Genomic DNA, 18,358 nt, shown 5'->3' with positions numbered 1-18,358 from the left:
TTATTTATTTATTTTGAGAGAGAGTGCAATGGGGGGGGGAGAGAGGGAGAGAGAGGGGGAGAGAGAGAGAGAGAGAGAGAGAGAGAGAATACCAAGCAGGCTCCTCACTGTCAGCAGAGAGCCTGATGCAGGGCTTGAACTCACCAACCGTGGGATCTTGACCTGAGCTGAAATCCAGAGTCAGATGCTCAAGTGACTGAGCCACCCAGACGCCCCTATCAATAGGTTGTTTAAAAGGTAGTAAGTACAGGAGAGCACTGGCCATTTAAAATTATAAACGAATAGGTAATAATAAGATGAGGCACACAATTTTTTAAATTTTTATTTATTTTTGAGAAGCAGAGAGAGAAATAGCGTACAAGCGGGCGAGGGGCAGAGAGGGCGACACAAAATGTGAAGCAGCTCCAGGCTCCCAGCTGTCAGCACAGAGCCCGACGCGGGGCTTGAACCCACGGACCGTGAGATCATGACCTGAGCCGAAGTCGGACGCTCAACCGACTGAGCCCCCCAAGTGCCCCAAAGCACACAATTTTTAAAACTTTAATAAAAACCCTGGGCTTCAGCTTTCTTATCCGGCTGACGGAGACTGCTCCCCTACTTCACGTGTTTCCTGGAGCAATCCTCCTCAGCCAGGGCTGACCTCACCTCCATGGAATTTTGCTATGTCTGGAGACATTTTCGGTGGTCACAGCCAAGGGGGGAGGCGCCATCGGAGACTGGTGGGTAGAGGGTAAGGATGCCACTATCCGTCCTGCGGTACACAGGACAGTCCCCGACACAAACGACTGTCCGGCCCCGAATGTCACCAGTGGGAAAGCTGGTCTGGTGGATTGACTAGTTTGGAGGCGCACGGCAACCTAAGAGGCCTTACGTTTTAGTGATGTTTCACTTTGCGTGGTTTGGTAAGGCGGGCGCAGGGTAAACATTCAGACTTCACAAACAGCGCAAAGGACTCTTCCTCCCGAAGCTGGTCCCTGGCCCCTCATTGCTCCTTCCCGGCGGCCGTTTCTGCCCCCGTTTCTCACGAACCCTTTCAGGGGAGGTGTCCGCAGACACACAGTCGCACTCACACGTGGGGCAGCACACACCCCCTCCTGGCTGTCTTCACTTAGATGCAGTGGAGAGCCGGCTGCCGGGCGGGCTTGCGGGCCTGCCCGGGCCTTGAACAGGCTCCCCGCACGTGGGACGCAAACCAGAGCGTGAGTTCCACCGAGGCGGAACCCTCTGTCTTACCCACGGACGTGCTGTGAGCACCCTCGTTTTGCTGGGACTGCCTCCTGTGCCCGCGGGGAGGGCATCTGCAAGCTGAAGTCCGCACGTGTTGACGACATGTGCTGTGTGTTCGTGACCTTGACGGGTAGGTGTGGTCAAACCAAAGGCACTGCGGTGAGCTCCTTCCCCGCACGCAAACTGCGAGAGTCGCAAAGACAATTTTAAATGCTAGTGTAGGGGGCAGACTGTTAAACGAGAACGCCCCCCAGCCCCCCAGAGGGTGGGGAACGGGGCTAAGAGGCGGCCTTGGAAATGCCCGGGTCGGCTGGCTGAGCCCCCGGGCCTGCCGAGCTGCTGCTCCCTGGAGGGCCGTCCCCTGCGGGCCCTGAGCCAGCAACTGGGCAGAGGCCAAGCGGGACATCGAAGGAGCATGCATCCCGCGACGCCTCGCCTGCCGCGAGCAGGGTCACCACCGTCCTTGTCATACAGGCGGAAAAGCGGCCGCGGACACGGGGTGCCGTCGGCCAAAGGTCCCAGACGTGGAGGTGCCGGGGCCCGGACTGGCCTGCTTGCGGCACCTGGGTCCCTGACGGGGGCTCGTTCTGCCTCCCCAGATGGCCAGTCAGGGCTTGTCCCCAAGGGTCCATGTTGTGGCTCCTGCTTCTGGAACCGTCTCTGTCAGACGCTCGACGTGTGGGAAACGGGCCACTTCCTTTCCCCGAGTCTTCCATTCACCAGCGCCTCCCGAGGGCCGGGTGCCCAGAGCCGTGCCGACTCCCGAGGGACCCCGGTGACGGCCACTGCGCTGTCGCCTGCCGTCAGCTCTCACCTTCACCCCAGGAGCCCCCAGAGTGCCAGGGCCAGGTGTCCGGGGCTGGCGCCCCCCAGGCCCCAGGGAGGGGCTGCTGCCTGCAGATCCAAGCGGCTCTGGAAGTGAGCTGCGCGCCCGCCTGAGCCGGGCAGACCCAGCCCCTCTCAGCTCTCGCCGCCCCTCGCTCTGCAGCCGCTCATCACCTCCGTGCTTTCTTCTCCCTCACGCCCTCCCTTCAGCAGTGGCTGTTCCATATCCCTGTATCTGGAAAAAATTTGAAAACATTTTATGGTTTTCTGTTGCCTTATATGAGGGCCTGGGAGCTTTCTGCTCATTTATCCTTTAACATTTTTTTCATGTACTTTATTAACTTTTGTAAATACTTGTTTCAAAGTTTAAAAACCAGAATCTCGGGGTGCCTGGCTGGCTTAGTCTCCTGATTTTGGGGTTGTGAGTCCAAGCCCCACGGTGGGTGGTGAGATTATTTAAAAATAAAATCTTAAAAAAAAAAAAAGAAACATAATCTTTGCTGGTAATAAAACCCTGCATAAAATAGATTATATGAGTCGTTTTTCGTTTTCTTTTCTTAATCAATAAATCGTTTCTCTCCTTTATTTACCCGACAAATACTCACACGTGCTGCCTGCTGTGGGGCCTGGAGGAATAAAAACAGCACAAGCCTTATTATGAAATTGCTCCCGCCAATGTTAAAAATGGAGCTGGTTATATAATTTGGGGGTTGGGAAGAATACTTTAAAGATGAAATCAACAGCAAAATCTGTAAGGGGGAAAAAAGGGAATAGATGTGCCTACATTCCCCAGATTATCAAACTCCACAAATCCAACATTCACCGAACGGGAGACCTGGAAAGATCAGAGAAAACACAGAAGACCAGCAAGTAAGTGACACACGGACCCTCCTCCCAAGGGAAGCACCTAAGCTCCCGGCTCGGAAGTTTCCTGGCCTCTGCACGGTGCAGAGAGCACGAAAAGCCGCACCAGGACACAGCATGGCTGCGCCCCTGTGACCCGCTCCTGGGCACTAGAGAAAGCCATTGCCAGAGTCTCCAGAGAGGGGGCACCGGTCGCAGAGACCGCGGCGTAGATGGCGGGGAGCCCTGTCCGCGAGCCTGGAAAGAAGGAGGCGGCACCGCGCTGCCTTCGAAGTTCTGACTAAACGGTTTCTGACCCGGCGCTCAGTCCTCCCGGCCTTTCACTGTGTGCGAAACATAATCAGAGACAAACCCAAGTCTGAGTGCAAGGGGGCCTCTCTGCAAAATGGGTGAATGTTCTGGAAAGACTACGGAGCATTGCCCAGAATCAGAGGGGAGCACAGGAGGCTCTGGGGGGCGGGGAGAGCAAGTCCCCAGCTAGGCTGATGGGCCCTGCACCCGCCCCCCTGCCCCCACCTCAGCCCCCCCTGCTCACAGCTGCTACTCTTATTCCTGAACTAACAGGGGCTCCTAGGAATGTTCTAGCTAACCCTCGAGCAGCCCTCCGAGGTGAGCATTACTCTCCAACTCCCGGGTGAGCAGAACATCAGTCGTGAACGAGCTCACACGTAACCACGGGCAGGGCTCGGAAGGATGTGTCTGCGCGGGGCCAGGCTCCGGAGTCACGTTTCCCTGGCACGGAGCCAGAGCTTGGTCCAAGTCCACGTGGTGCGGGAACACCGGAGGAATGTCCGCCCTCCCCGGAAAGTACCAGAGCCGACACCCCAGCACCCCCGGGGCCCTTCTCCCCTGCCACACTTGCCAAGGTTTTGGGGATTTGCTGATTAATTTGCACAGAGAACCAAGTAATTCATGGTCATTGTTTAAAGAAGCAAATGGTGCCACAGACGCAGAGGCTGGAAAGCAGCCGACTCTGCCCCTACCTCCCCCAGCACACGCACACCACGTGCACCCACAGCCTGCACACGCACACCACGTGCACACGCACACCACGTGCACTCAGCCTGCACACACACACCACGTGCACACGCACACCACATGCACACACAGCCTGCACACGCACACCACGTGCACCCACAGCCTGCACATGCACACCACGTGCACACGCGCACCACGTGCACGCACAGCCTGCACACGCAGACCACGTGCACACGCACACACACAAATCACGTGCATGCGCACTGCACGCACAGCACAGGGACACCCCGTGCTGCAGGGGCTGTGGCTGGAACGGCGCTCCTGAGCTCGCCCGTTCAGTGGCTTTGGCCTGCTGCGCCCTGCTTCCCAGCCGGCGCGCTTCCTGTGGGCTCCCGACGCCCAGCCTTTGGGGACGGTGTCCCTGAGACCTTCCTAGCACCGCGGAGCAGAGCAGGGGCCCTGGGAGGGCGAGGAGGACCCGGCAGGGCTGCGGGCAAGAACCCAGAAGCCCCGTGCCCTGCGACACGGCCACCCTGAACCCCTCTGCGGCCGAATTATCCCCAAGGGGAAAGACGAACCCTGGCCACATCGCTGTGAAAAATGATCTATGGAAGTGCTATTTTTTCATTATAGTAACAATAGCCAAGAGACTGGTTTTAGAAAATAAGATTTGAGGTACCCGGGTGGCTCAGTCAGCTGAGCGTCCGACTTCTGCTCAGGTCATGATCTCACGGTTCGGGGGTTTGAGCCCCACATCCGGCTCTGTGCTGACGTCTCGGAGCCTGGAGCTGCTTCAGATTCTGTGTCTCCCTCTCTCTCTGCCCCTCCCCCTGCTCACGCTGTCTCTCTCTCAAAAATAAACATTAAAAAAAATTTTTTTTAAGAAAATGAAATGTATGCCCGCCTGCGCCCCTCTCCCTCCGGAACTGCTTCCTGCAGGGTGGTTCTGGGCGGGTTCCGGAGATGCCATCAGAGCGGCCAGGGCAGGCGCGAGGACAGCTCAGTGCCCTCCCGGTGAGGACAACCAGCCTCACTGGGGTTGTGACGTTGGAGGAGGTGGTTCTTGTGAAAATCCTGGCCCCGGGCCTGCACACCTGAGGTGCTCCACGGAGGAGTGGGACAGTGTCCCTCCCCCAGCCACAGCGAGACCCCTTCCCCCGAATCCTGCGCTTTCTGGAACACTCCCACCTTCCTGGGGGATGCACTTTGCAGCACACACACCTCACTGCCCCCAGCTCCGCCTGCCTGGGATCCGGAGGGGGTCTCCTCACAGCCACAGCCGGCCTGACCAGGCGTGCTCCGGAGTGCTCCCGTGAGGAGTCGTGCAGGCCCGGCTTGCCCCTCCCTACTTGCCCCCCCACCTCTGCCCCCAGCATGGTCTCCGTCCCTCACTCAGCTCCTCGTCGTCTGTGCTCCCTTACGCCCGTGAGCCCTTGGAGTGGGACTGATGCTGGTCCGGCTCTGTCTGCATCACGAGGGAACGGACAACGTCTCCAAAGCTTCCGGGCCGCAGTCCTTTACTGACCCCTGTGCGACACGCTCTGCTTCTGGGACGGGCGCTGGTTGCACGGGTGTGTCTGGCCTGTGAAAACCCATCATCGGGACACTTAGGACATGTGGGCATGTGTGTGGACATCACATTTCACTCAAAAGTTTGGTTTGGGGCAGGAGGGGGGCGGGGGGGGCTGGGACGCCTGGGTGGCTCAGTCAGTTGAGCATCTGATTCTTGATTTCGGCTCAGGTCGTGATCCCAGGGTCATGGGATCTACCCCCATATCGAGCTCCCTGCCAAGCATGGAGCCCGCTTAAGATTCTCTCCCTCTCCCTCCCTCCCTCCCTCCCCCCTCTCCCTCCCTCTGTCCCTTTTTCCTGCTTGCATTCTCTCTCTCTCTCAAAACACATACATACATTTTGATCCCAGGGTGATGAGGAGGAGAACTAAGGTGGGCTGGGGCTTGGGGATATAGACAGAGTGAGTGGTGAGGGAGGACTTCTCAGAGGAGGCAACACTTGACCTGAGACCTGTGGGATAATAAAGAACCAGTCTTGGGGCGCCTGGGGGGCTCAGTCGGTTAGGCGTCCGACTTCGGCTCAGGTCATGACCTCCCGGTTCGTGGGTTCGAGCCGTCGGGCTCTGTGCTGACTGCCAGCTCGGAGCCTGGAGCCTGTTTCAGATTCTGTGTCTCCCTCTCTCTCTGACCCTCCCCTGCTCACGCTGTCTCTCTCAGAAATAAACAAAAGAGGAGGGAGGAAGGAAGGGAGGGAGGAAGGACCAGTCTTACAGCCACTGGGTAAGGCACCCTGAGCGGACGGCCTGCCCAGTGCAAGGAGCCCTGAGGCAAGGCGAGGTGCGGGGCTGCGGCGGGTGGATAACAGGTGGATCCAGGCACGGAGGGGCTCAAGGCGGGATCAGGAGACCAGGCGCCTGGTCAGTCAAGGTCGCGGCCGGGTGCGCGGTGGGGAGTCCGCTCCGACGGGACAGCAGCTCCCGGCGGGTTTAGGTCGCGGACATGCTGTGACCTGACCCGCCTGCCGAATGCAGAGCTCCTGCCTCTGAGCGAGACTACAAGGAACCTTCCAGACCATCTTACCGGGGGGCACAGGTAGCGGATTGGGCGGGTCCCGTGCACATCACACAGCACGCTGGCGGCCAGGGCGCGGAGGCCCTGAGAGGTAACGGGGTGGTGGGCGCTCGGCCTCAGTGCTGAGAAGGGGCCACGGGGACCCGGAAGGGCCGGCGGGGGTCCTCGAGCGAGGTCAGGCTCGTGCGCCGGCGGTGAAGCCAGCCCGGCCCGGAGCAGCGGGCAGGCCGGTCGCCTGGCGTGCGCGGGAAGCTTGGGGCCGCTTTCAAACACCAGGCCCTGGATCCCCCCCCGGCCTTCGGGGGGATGGGGTTCGTTTACTGATTTTTATTTCAGCCCTGGTTGAGGGTCTCGGTCATGAGGCCTTGCAGGTCAAAGCAGGAAACCTAGGCTTTATTCTAATTGCAAGAGGAAGCCACTGAAGTGCAGTAAACCAAGGGGGTACTGTGATCAGCTCCCATCCGCCTCCTCTGAGAGGCCTTCTGGGCTTTCCCCGGCTCTGCGCCCCTGCTCCCCCAGGCCCAGCAGGGCGCCGCCCGCGGGCCGTCCGGCGGGTCCTCCCGCCCGGCTGCCGCCGGCTGAGTGTCCCCCGGGGTCCGGCCCGGGGGAAGCCCTCCCGGCGAGGGGCGGCCAGGGGCGCGCACGTGCCGGCTCCCGCGCGCGGCCTCGGCGGCGAGGACCCGGAGAAGCGGCCAATAGAAACACGGCCCGGACGCTCGGCTGCCGCCGGCCAATCGCCTCTCGGAACGTGTGGCCGCGGGTCCCAGGGCGGTGGCCGCGGGGGAGCTGGCTGCGCCCCGAGCTCCGGGCCCGGCCTGTGTGCTGTCGACCCCGGGCCCTGCCGGCTGCCCAGCGGAGCCCCCACGCCCTGGGGGCGCGGACCCAGCTGGCCGAGGAGCGCCCCCACCCCTTCCCCGGCTCCGTGTGCGCTGCCCGCTCCCAACAGCTGCCTCAGCGCGCTGCCCTGTCTGCGGCGCCCCGAATTCTGCCAGGGCCCCAGCAGCACCCCCAGCCACGCCTGACCCCCGAGAAGTGCCCCTCTCAGCAAGGGCCGCGCCCTCGGTATCAGCACAGGGAATGATGGGGCAGAGTGTCATTTTGGGTGGGGGGTAATGATGTCAAGCAACGTCTGGCTTCAGGGCCCATGTTCTGAGGTCTCTCAGGGAGCCATGGAGATTACTGACGGCTGAGAGCTCCCCACGAACCCGTGTGACCCAGAGTGGAGTCCCTTCCTGCCCCGCCTCGGTTTCCCCAGTCATACAAGGAGAGCTGAGAACCCCACCAGGCCTGACAGTGGGGTCTCTTGCCACAGCTTCTGTGCACAGTGCTCCCTACTCACGCCTCGCCCATTAAGGGACTTACTCTGGCCCCCCTTACATGACCCCTTTATGCGTATAAGGCGGCCCTCGGTGGCCCTCAGTGGCTGGAGATTTCGAGCACTCACCCAGGAGGCCTGCCGGCCACGTGTCCCGTTGGGGCCTCGGCCACCCTGCCCACCCGCATCACTGATTCCACACAGTGCTGGCTGCTGCAGGCAGAGGGCCTGAGGTGGACATGATGGAGCCAGGGCAGTGGAGGGGGTGCAGCTGTGGCCTGGATGGCCACAGAGGGTGCAGCTGTGACCTGTGGGGGATGAGTCACGGGAAGTAGATTTTGATCTTTAGTTATGACAGACCTTTCCCATTTTTGAGCACCTTAGACTCATCAGGTAGTGAGCTCCCTGTTCTTGGAGGTATCCCAGCAGATTCCAGATGGTCACAAAGAATGATGCAGATGGAGCGATGCATCACAGGGGTGTGGTGTGGCGGGATGATTCCGGCAAGCCCCTCAGCCTGAGCTGGGAGCATGTCCCGACAGCCGGCCCGGAAGGTAAAGCAGCTCCCGCCTCTGCAGGTGGGCAGCAGCTAGTCCTCCTACTGACGCAGAGCCCCCACGAGTGTTCTCGGAGCAACACCGGCCCGCTGCTTCCTACGCATGAAGGCTTGATGCTCGAGGGTAGAGAAACCCACTCGCCCTCCTGGCGTCCAGACCAGGCGCCCGCCGGGCTTCAGATGCTAAATGTCGGCACCTGTCCTCCCAGAACGTGCTGTTCCTGTAACAGTAGCGGTAACGGTTCAGGAGAACCTGTGCGCCTTGGAGCCCCTGTCCACTCGCAAAGGAAACTCTACTCGCAAAGTAGAGAACAGTGATGGTTCATTGGTAGCGCCAAACCGTGATTATTTTACTTGGTGTTAATACTTTTTTTTATTATTATTATTTATTTTTGAAGGAGAGACAGAGAGCAAGCAGGGGAGGGGCAGAGAGGGAGACACAGAATCCGAAGCAGCTCCAGGCTCTGAGCTGTCAGCACAGAGCCCGACGCGGGGCTCGAACTCAGACTGTGAGATCATGACCTGAGCTGAAGCTGGACACTCAACCGACAGAGCCCCCCAGGCGCCCTGGTGTTAATTTTAAAAGTGGGTCAGTTGCAGCTCATTTCTGCTGCGTGCAGGGGAATGTGTCTTGTGGGAGCATCAGGACAGAGAAGGAGCCCCTGCTGTGGTTTCTACCTGGCTTCCTGCTGCCCGGGGGCCCAGGCAACCCCGGGCCCCACCTTGGGAGCTAACATGCAATACAGGATACTGTCCCAAGGGAATGTGAGACTGGGAGCCACAAGTGCTCTAAACCAGAAATAATAGCTTATTACATAGAGCTTGAGAGCAACGGTCATTTCTACCATCATTCTGTTTAAAGGATACGGTAGGTAGTTACACACTTCAGTCCATAAATACCATACTGTGGACACCAAGCAAGCTGTGGGAGGGAGAGACATACCACTTGGAGTCAGCTTGGTCAGAAGCCCCCTGCTGTGTGACCCTGACCAAGTCACATTCCCTCTCTTAGCCCATTTCTTACTCCATAAACTGAAGAAGTTAATAATTCAGTGATTAATGTATTCTCCCTCTGTGTTCTTTTCTAATTGCTCTTCACATGCAAACTGTCTTTAGGGTCATTTCTTGCCACAAAGCAGAGAGCCAGGAGCGCCTGGGAGGCTCAGTCAGTTAAATGTCCGATATTTGGTTTCAGCTCAGGTCATGATCTCATGGTTCATGAGACCAAGCCTCACGTCGGGCTCTGTGCTGAAGACGTGAAGCCTGCTTGGGAGTCTCTCTCTCCCTCTCTCTACCCGTCCCCGAGTTCGCTCTTTCTCTCTCTCTCTCTCAAGTGAATAGACATTAAAAAACAAGCAGAGACCCTACACGTTACCACAGTTCACTTGACTCATAGTTCTTGTGAACTGTTTCCTTTATGGAAGCCAGGGCGACTTTTACTGGCTCTTGTCACAGAGGTCGGGTCACTCGCCCACAACCTGCCTGTGGCCCTCACGGAGCAGGTGACAGTCACAGCCTGAGCCCAGCGTGGAGCCGGCACTCACGAGGCTTCTCCGGGAACAGCCTTGTACGTGGAAATGGGACCCAGGTGTGGCTCAGAAAGCCAGCCACCTGCCACGCGGCAGGGACCCGCGCCCGGGGCGCAGGGGACAGTGAGGCGGGAGGCTCAGCCACGGCCACTCTGGGAAGCGAATGGACGCAGATGGGAGGGGCACGCGGGACCCCGAGGAAAGAGCAAACCGGAGGCTGTGGAGCGGCAGTGAGCTCGCGGGGCCTGGACGCTCGCCGAGGACGCAGATAACGGGCCTGAGAGGATGGCGGGTGGGAACTCACATCCCAGACACAGGTTTCTGCTGAACAGGTCCTGTTTCTGTGCGAATGGAGGCCTGGCCGACCGCGTGTCAGATGGGGGGGTTCATGCCTGAGTGGCCACAGGCACATCTGATGTCTCCATCCTGGTTTGTGCACGTCCCCCCAGTGGCATGTAGGGGAGAGGTTGAGGGGACCCTCGGACTTCTGGAGCCCAAGGAGGCAAAGGTATGAAGCCATCAACTCAGTGCCCGGCGCAGGGGAGGGGTTGGCGCGGGGGAGGGGTGGCTAGAGGAGGCCCTCGGCCTTGCGCAGGTGGCCCGCTGCCCCGTGGCCTCTGCCGAATCCCCCCCACGCTGCCCTGCACCCTAACCTCCAGCCGCACTTCCCAACTGGTCTGGGGGTCCCCCGGACCCTGACACCTTGTCGTTCTCCCTCAGGATGGGGTGGGGGGCGCGGAGCCCCCTCCCGCCACCTTCACAGAGGCTTCCAGCTGCTGGGATCCCCGTCAGAAGTGTCCGAGGCCTTGCGGCAACGCCGGCCCACGGCCTGCAGACGCTTCCGGGCCCCTCTCGTGTCCTGAGCTCTGCCTCTGTTTTGGCTCTTGGTGGCCTGGGCTGCCAGCGCCCCTGCTGCACTCTGGCTGCCCTGGGGGACAAGGACCAGGCCTGCAGGCTCCTAAACCCACCCCCCCCACGGCTCCGCCCTCGGAGGACAGCACACGGAGGGCTGAGTACATTTTTCTTTCGTCCTCGCGGTTACAAACCATAAATGCCTGTGTCTGATTGTTGCTCGTGTGGTGTATACAGTAGGTTCTCAAGTGTCCTCTGGATGAACGAACGCAGCTGCTTGCGTCCTCACCGGCCAGGGCCAGGTTGCCTGCACGTCACATGGTCTCTGGTGTCCTTCACCCTTCTCTTCGCCCGAGCATGGTCTTCCCCAGACCCCCTCCCCAAGTTCCAGAGTCAGCTCCTGAAATGCAGACTGCTGTGGGGCCAGGCCAGCTGGCCGGGGCCTCGTCTGGGACCCAGCCTCATGCAGCCCCGGACGCTCCCCCCTCTGTGTCAGCAGCACCCTTGGGACCCAGATCACACCGTGCTCACTCCACGGAGGAGCATCCACTGGCTGCAGGAGGGAAGTGTCACACCGTCCGGGCCACCAGCCATCCGGGCCTCTAAATCCGAGTTGTCACACTGGGTTCATGGAGACAGAAATGATGCGGGTGAATGTGGGGATGGCTAAGGGCCCATTACATTCCACAGCTGCTTTGCCTGAGAAGCTAGGAGCCCTCACAGATGTGGGGGCTGCCTGGGGGGAAGGGGAGGTGGCCTCAGGAAAACGCAGGGACTTCCAGACACTGGGAGCTGGGGTCTGAGCAGCAGTCTCTATGAGGCCAGATTCTGGAGAAAAAGGTGGGAGACTGCCCAGGCACACAGCTCTGGCCAAATGGCCCCTGGCGGGTGAGCGCAGGCGGGAAGCCACAGCACTGAGGGAGGGAGGCGTCCCCGGGTGCTGCAGGCGGGAAGGAGCCTGCAGACCCAGAGGCCTGGCCTGGGGGGGCAGGGGCCGGTGTCCTGGACGTCCTGGACGGAGGAGGCCGTGGCTGTGGGGCAGGGGTGGCTGAGTGCGACCCCAGGCCCTGGGGATGCGGCCTGATTTGGAAACAGGGTCCCCGCAGGTTGGTCGGGTTGAGGTTAGGCTTGGCCCTGAATCCAGGCTGGCATCCTCACAAGGCTGGTGAAGACAGAATGGCGATGGAGATGCAAACAGACGGGAGATCCGCCAAGGCCCGCGGGCGCCCTGGGAGTGGAGGCGGCAGGGAGGGCGCCTCCCAGGGGGGCCGGGCCTGCCCCACGCTGGGCTCGGACCTGTGGCTCCAGACCTGAGACAACAGAGCCTTGTGGCTCCGAGCCGCCCACTTGTGCTCATTTGTTAGGCCGGCCATGCTGGGGACCCCGGGTGCTGTCCTGAGGGCAGGCAGCCCCCAGGCCATCCTTCCCCGCTGGCCCCGCGGCCGGACACGCTCCTAGTGTGCACCGGAGCCCACGAGGTCTACCGATGAGGCTCGGGACCTGGTGCCCAGGTGGAAGTGGGGTGCAGGGGGTGGGGCGCACTTCTGGGCTGACTGAGCCCTGAGCAGGTCATGTGCCCTGGCCGGGCCCCACCCCGCGTGCGGGTGTAAGCGAGACTCAGCTCCCCGAGGGACACGACCTCCCGCGCGATCCACTAGCGTGGAGGTGTCTTCGTTCTGCTCCTGGTGACCAAGTCTCATCCAGCAGACGTTTCCAGGCCTGTGCCAGTCCCGGTGAAGGACAGGCGCACACATGTGCGCGCACACGCACACACGCGCTACTTACGGCCAGAGAGCGTCAGACTGGATTTGAAAAACCACCCCGCAGCTTTACTGTGTTGACACAGACGCACCCAAACACGAGCGCACAGCCAGGCTACGGCTGACCTGAACCTGAGCAAACTGAATGACGGGGCGTTGCCGACGGCAGAAGACGGTGTCCCAGGGCATAACGGCGTTAGGAGGGCGAGAGAGGCCACCGTGTAACGCTATGAAACGACAATTCTCCAGCGAGATCCTTGAAAATGTTCAGCTTATATTCACAAAATGGAAGTGCTTCAAATTACATAATGCAAAAACGGAGAGAATTATAAAGGAGAAATGGACAAATCCGTGATCGTGGCCGAGGATTGTTAACATGCCTCTCAGTAATCGACAGTTCAACAGATTAAAACTCAGGGTATAGAAAATCTCAACAAGGCAATTAACAAGCTTGATCAGAAGAATAAGTCTAAAGCCGTGCACCCAACAGTCACAATGTAGTTTCCTTCGAAGTGTTCAGGGAATACTTTTTACGAGTTTGTTTTGAGAGAAAGAGGGAGAGAGAGGAGTGAGGGAGGGACAGAGAGAGAATCCCAAGCAGTCTCTGCACTGTCAGCACAGGGCCTAACAGGGACTTGAACTCATGAACCCTCAAACCCCAGTGCAGACCCTGCCAGACCCCACTTGGACCTGGGCACAGACCCTGGCACAGACATGGTGCAGACCCGGCTCAGACCTGCAGAGACCCGTGTAGACCCCACACAGACCCAGCTCAGACCCCGAAGAGACCCAGCTCGGACCCCACGCGGACCCGGCATGGACCCCGCGCAGACCTCAAGCAGACCCAGCACAAACCCGTGTAGACCCCATGCACACTCCACACAGGCCCCGCACGGACCCCACGCAGACCTCAAGCAGACCTCACACAGACCCAGAACAGAGCCCACACGGACGTGGCATGCACCCCGCGCAGACCCGGAACAGACGCACTCCGATGTCCCACGTGTCCAGGGCGCAGGCCCCTCCGGATGGAGGATATGCCTGTGCTCCCGCCTCCCTCCCTCATTCTGGGGGGTGATGCTCCTTAGCCCCGGCTGCCGGCCCCCTGGGCTCTGCGCCTCCTAGGTCTGGACCCCATCCCTTCCCTGCCCCCCACCTGTAAGCACATCTCCAACTACCCCTCTTTTAAAGTGCTCAAGGACCACAGGCAGTGGGTTGGGCCGCACGCAAATGTCATGCTCGCTGGGGGTTAGCAAGCAGGTTTGTACTGATTGATTCGTTGTCTGCTCTGACTGCCCTGTGGTTCAGCTTCCTCCACTTCCTGGGGACCTGGAGGGCACCTGCCACAGGGGACCCGAGCTTGGGCTCCTTGTGGCACGACCCCCCTCCCTGGGCTTCTCTGCTGTGTTGTAGCCTTCACAGCAGTCGTGGCCTGGGGGGCGGGGCACAGACTTCTTGAAGGACTGGGAGAGCCTGGGCCCCTCTCCCCAACCGTCCACTTTAAGGGTCTTTGCTCTTAACTCACTGGTTAAAATGCCAAGTAAACAGGGATCTATAAACCCCCTAGTTCTGGGGGTGGGGTGGCGGATGGGCTCCACTTGGTGGTCAGGATGAATAATCACCTCCTAACTGACATTCTTGATGAATGTGGGGGTGGGGTGTCACTCCTGTAGGGCCAGCTGCCACCTTGGGTCATCCTAATTGGTTTCTGTGATGCCCTAAGGAAAGTGGCCACGTGGAGACCAGAAGCTGTCATTAGTTTGATCAGCAGGACACAGATGCATAAATAGATGTATAAACAGAGGGATGGAGAAGCCAGAGGGAGCCTCAGAGCTTCCGGCCAAGCTCCTGCTTTAGAGAAGGGGAAACTGAGGTCCAGGGAGGCAAGGCCACTGCCAAGGTCACACGGGGAGCCCGTGTCACAGCCTGCCTCCCGCAGTCTGAAAGCTCCCAGGAAGAAGGCAGGCCAGCTCTGACCGGACGCAAGCAGCCGTTCGGTTTGCCTGGGCCTAGGTTTCCGGCACCTGGGACTCCCCGTGCCCCATCTGGACAAACCTGGATGGGGGTCACCCTGGCCCTGGGTCACGGTTTCTCTCTTCCCTGTCTATAAGGGCTCTCAGACAACTTCTAGGAGGAAATGAATATCAGGCAGAGATAGCTGAGGCCCGGCCTGTCACCTGGGCCCTCCTGGCTGGGCCTGGCAGCGGACCGGGCGGGGGACCCCAGTTGGCCATGCTCTAATGTCCCGCAGACCCTGCCTTGCTGGGCATACTGCCCCCCGGTCTCTAGCTCAGCCAGTCTCCGATGGATGCACTCCCTTTTATCAAGGGCAATTTAAAAGCTCTCTTGGAGACGTTGAGTTTGATCTCCATAAACATTTCTTTTGATAAATGCGTTTCCACATAGCAGGTATTTTGAAAGACTCTGTTTAGCAATGTGCTGGCATGTCTTTCTGTTACTTTTCAGGCTAGGGAGACCCAGACAGCCCCGTCTCTAACTCTCTGTGTAACCTGGAGCAAATCCTCACACCTTTCTAAAAAATTATTTTTTCTAAAATTTTAATTGCAGTGTAGTCAGCATACAACATTATATTAGTTTCACATGTAATGTTGTCATTTGACACTTCTGTGTATTACTCAATGCTCACCGAGCCCACACCTTTCTGAGTCTCGATTTCCCCATCTGTGAAGTGGGAGATGTTTATCTGTAGTTTGCTGAGTTGCTCTGGGAAGTAAAGGAGAAACACCAGCCTGGCACACAGTACACACTCAGCTAAAGGTAACTGCTGTTATCTCTGATTCCTGAGGGCTCCAAGGCCAGGCTATGCCTTCCTCCAAGGGTTGGGGACGTCAGCACGGGTTCAGTGAAGACACGGGGACTCCCTAGGGATGGAAATTTATGATTTATGATCTCCTGGCCCCTGCCGGTTCAAAATTCAACTCTGCTGTTAAATATTCATCAGTATCTTTTTCAGGATAGCTTTGGTTATTTGGACAGAAAAAGGAACCCATCTGCACAGAGGGTGAGAATGCAAACTGGTGCAGCCACTGTGGAAACAGTACGGAGGTTCCTCAAAAAGTTAAAAATAGAGGTGCCTGGGTGGCTCAGCTGGTTAGTCATCTGACTCTTGGTTTAGGCTCAGGTCATGATTTCACAGTTCATGGGATCAAGCCCTGAGTTGGGCTCTGCAGTGACATCAAGGAGCCTGCTTGGGATTGATTCTCTCTCTCTCTGTCTCTGTCTCCCTCTGTCTCTGCCCCTCCCCCATTCATGTGTGTGCGCTCGTGCTCTTTGAAAATAAACATGAAAAAATTTTAAATTAAAAACAAGTTAACAGGGGCGCCTGGGTGGCTTAGTCGGTTAAGTGTCCGACTCTCGCTTAGGTCATGATCTCGCAGTTCGTGGGTTCGAGCCCCGCGTCGGGCTCTGTGCTGACTGCCAGCTCAGAGCCTGGAGCCTGTTTCAGTCTGTGACTCCCTCTCTCTCTGACCCTCCCCTGCTCATGCTGTCTCTCTCTCTCTCTCTCTCTCCTAGAAATAAATAAAAATATTAAAAAAAAAAAAAACAAAACAAGTTAACAATAGAACCACCCTACAGTCCAGCAATTGCACTACTAGGTGCATTAGTTTGATGCACCCAAAGAACACAAAAGCTCAGATTCGACGGGGCACATGCGCCCCGGTGTTCATAGCAGCGCTATCTCGACCACAGCCAAAGTATGGAAAGAGCCCAAGTGTCCGCCTGATGAGTGGATAAAGATGCGGTGTATACACACAATGGAATATTACTCACCCATTAAAAAGAATGAAATCTTGCCATTTGCAATGATGTGGATGGAGCTAGAGTGTCTTATGCTAAGTGAAATAAATGTGTCAGAGAAAGACAAATACCATGTGATCTAACTCATAGGTGGAACTTCAGAAACACAACAAACGAGTAAAGGGGGAAAGAGAGAGAGGAGCCAAGAAACACTTAACTCTAGAGAACAGGTTGCTGGTCACCCAGGGGAGGGGGTGGGGGCGGGGGACAGGGAAGGCGATTAAGGGGCGCGCTGGGGAGGGCGGGGGCTATGCCCGGAGGTGCTGCATCACCAAACGCACTGAAACTGTTACACAGGCCCGTCCCCTCGGGGCTCCTGCGGCCCGGGTTCCCGCACCCGTCGCGAACCCCCCGCGACGGTGGAGAGAGTCCGCGAGCGCCCCGGAGGCCTCTCGGGCCCGCCCGCCCCTCCCGGGTTCCGACCTCGTCTCGGGGCTCCCGCATCGCACCCCGCGTTCCCGGCCTCCTGCGGGCGGGCCGGGCCGGGGCCACACGCCGCCTTCCTCGACTCACGCGGGCCCTCGGGTGCCAACACGCTTGACGGGCTGTCGGGGCGGGGACCCCAACGCGAGGCGCTTCGATTCTTTGTCCTGCGTCAAAACACACCGGGCACAGCACTCACCACCTGAACCGGGTCAGCACGCACCGGGGCGCAGGAACCGCGTTGGCGGTCACGTGACCGCCCGCACCGGAAGTTCCGGCCCAGAGCGGCTCCGCTCCTTCCCCTCCCCCACCCCGTTCTCCACCCGCCTCGGGTGCGTCTGATGCTTCCAGGCCCCTGTCGGGGGGAGGTCGTGCGGTGGTTACAATACCTGCCCTTCCGTGTCTGGCTCGTTTCCTGGATCACGATTTTTAGGGCCCGCCTGGGCCGCAGAACAGGTCACGACTTGAGGCCTTTGCACGCACGCCTGCGCCGTCGACTGCGCACGTAGCGTCTGACCCGATGACCTGCGGGGGGCGATCCAGTAGCTTCCACCTCGCGCGCGGCGGCTGTGAATAGTGCGCGGGGCCAGCGCGTGTCCGAGGCTGAACTCGGAAAATGGCCCCGTGAGGACCGGCCCAGCGACTGCGTGGCTTACAGTCCGTGAAGCGAGTTGGCTTCCAAACCAAGGGAGCGCTGCGGTCAAAGGTCCACACCCGCCAGCTGCCCGCGCTCCAGAGCCCGGGGCTCCTCACAAGCCCGCGGCCCGGGCCCCGGGGGCCTGTTCGGCGAGGCGGGCCGGGCCTTCCCGGGACCGCCTCAGGGAAGACGTGCCTACACTGGCCGGGCTCTGACCGCCAGATCAGCCGCTAACGCCCGGAGGAGCCCCCCACGGGCCAGGGGCGGTGATGTCTCACCCTGGGGGCAGGGCCCTCGACCCCAGCTGACCCCCGCCGTGCCCGGGGTGCGGGGGGGGGGGGAAGGCCTGGCCCTGCAGCCCAACCGCCCTGGGGGGCGGGGGTCAGTCCGCTGCAGAGGGTGAAGCCCGGCCGCCCATGTGCCACGCCGCCCGGGCCGGGGTGCGCAGCTGGCATAGTACCGGCATTAAAATTATCTAGTTGCTGAGATTTAAAAATCAGGCGTTTTTAGAGGCGCCTGCGGGGCTCAGTGCGTTACGTCTGACTCTGCCTCTTGGCTCAGGTCATGGCCTCACAGGTGGTGAGTTCGAGCCACACGTCGAGCTCTGCACTGACAGTGTGGAGCCTGCCTGGGATGCTCTCTCCCTCCCTCTCTGCCTCTCGAAAGAACTCAACTTAAAAAATGTTATAAAAGTTAGGAATTTTTAGTTAAAATCCAGATTTCTGGGTCCATCGTAACTTGTCAGAGGAGCTGCTGGTGCTGCATGGCCGGCAGTGGGTCGCTGGACCCAGGCTCGCAGGCACCCCTTGTCCGTCCTCTTCCCGGCCCCCTGGCCCCTTCAGCGGCAGGCTGGGGCCGGGCGCTGGTTCAAGCATGTTTAAATCCCTTTCAACCCACCAAGCAACACTTCATGAGCTCCAGAAAGTGGAAAGTCAGGTTTACGAACTTACTAGCTGGCTGGGGGCGCCTCGTCCTTGTTCCAGCTCCATTA

General features: G+C 59.3%; 1 long non-coding RNA gene across 2 annotated transcripts; it reads right to left on the bottom strand.

The window, feature by feature from the left end:
• Positions 1 to 4,799: 4,799 nt before the first annotated feature.
• LOC120248513 lies at positions 4,800 to 16,956 on the bottom strand. Of its 2 annotated transcripts, none has more exons than XR_005532591.1 (3): positions 16,757 to 16,956; positions 5,803 to 5,916; positions 4,800 to 5,476 (listed from the first exon to the last, which is right to left on the bottom strand). It is a non-coding gene; the product is annotated as an uncharacterized LOC120248513 (long non-coding RNA). The 2 variants fall into 2 exon arrangements; XR_005532592.1 differs by having other exon boundaries at positions 16,817 to 16,956.
• Between the last annotated feature and the right edge of the window lie 1,402 nt (positions 16,957 to 18,358).

This window comes from Hyaena hyaena, unplaced genomic scaffold (assembly GCF_003009895.1).
Source record: "Hyaena hyaena isolate Hyena2069 unplaced genomic scaffold, ASM300989v1 scaffold_13, whole genome shotgun sequence".
Taxonomy (NCBI): domain Eukaryota; kingdom Metazoa; phylum Chordata; class Mammalia; order Carnivora; family Hyaenidae; genus Hyaena; species Hyaena hyaena.
Note: the sequence above shows the minus strand (reverse complement) of the source record. Positions and strands in the feature narration are given on the sequence as shown.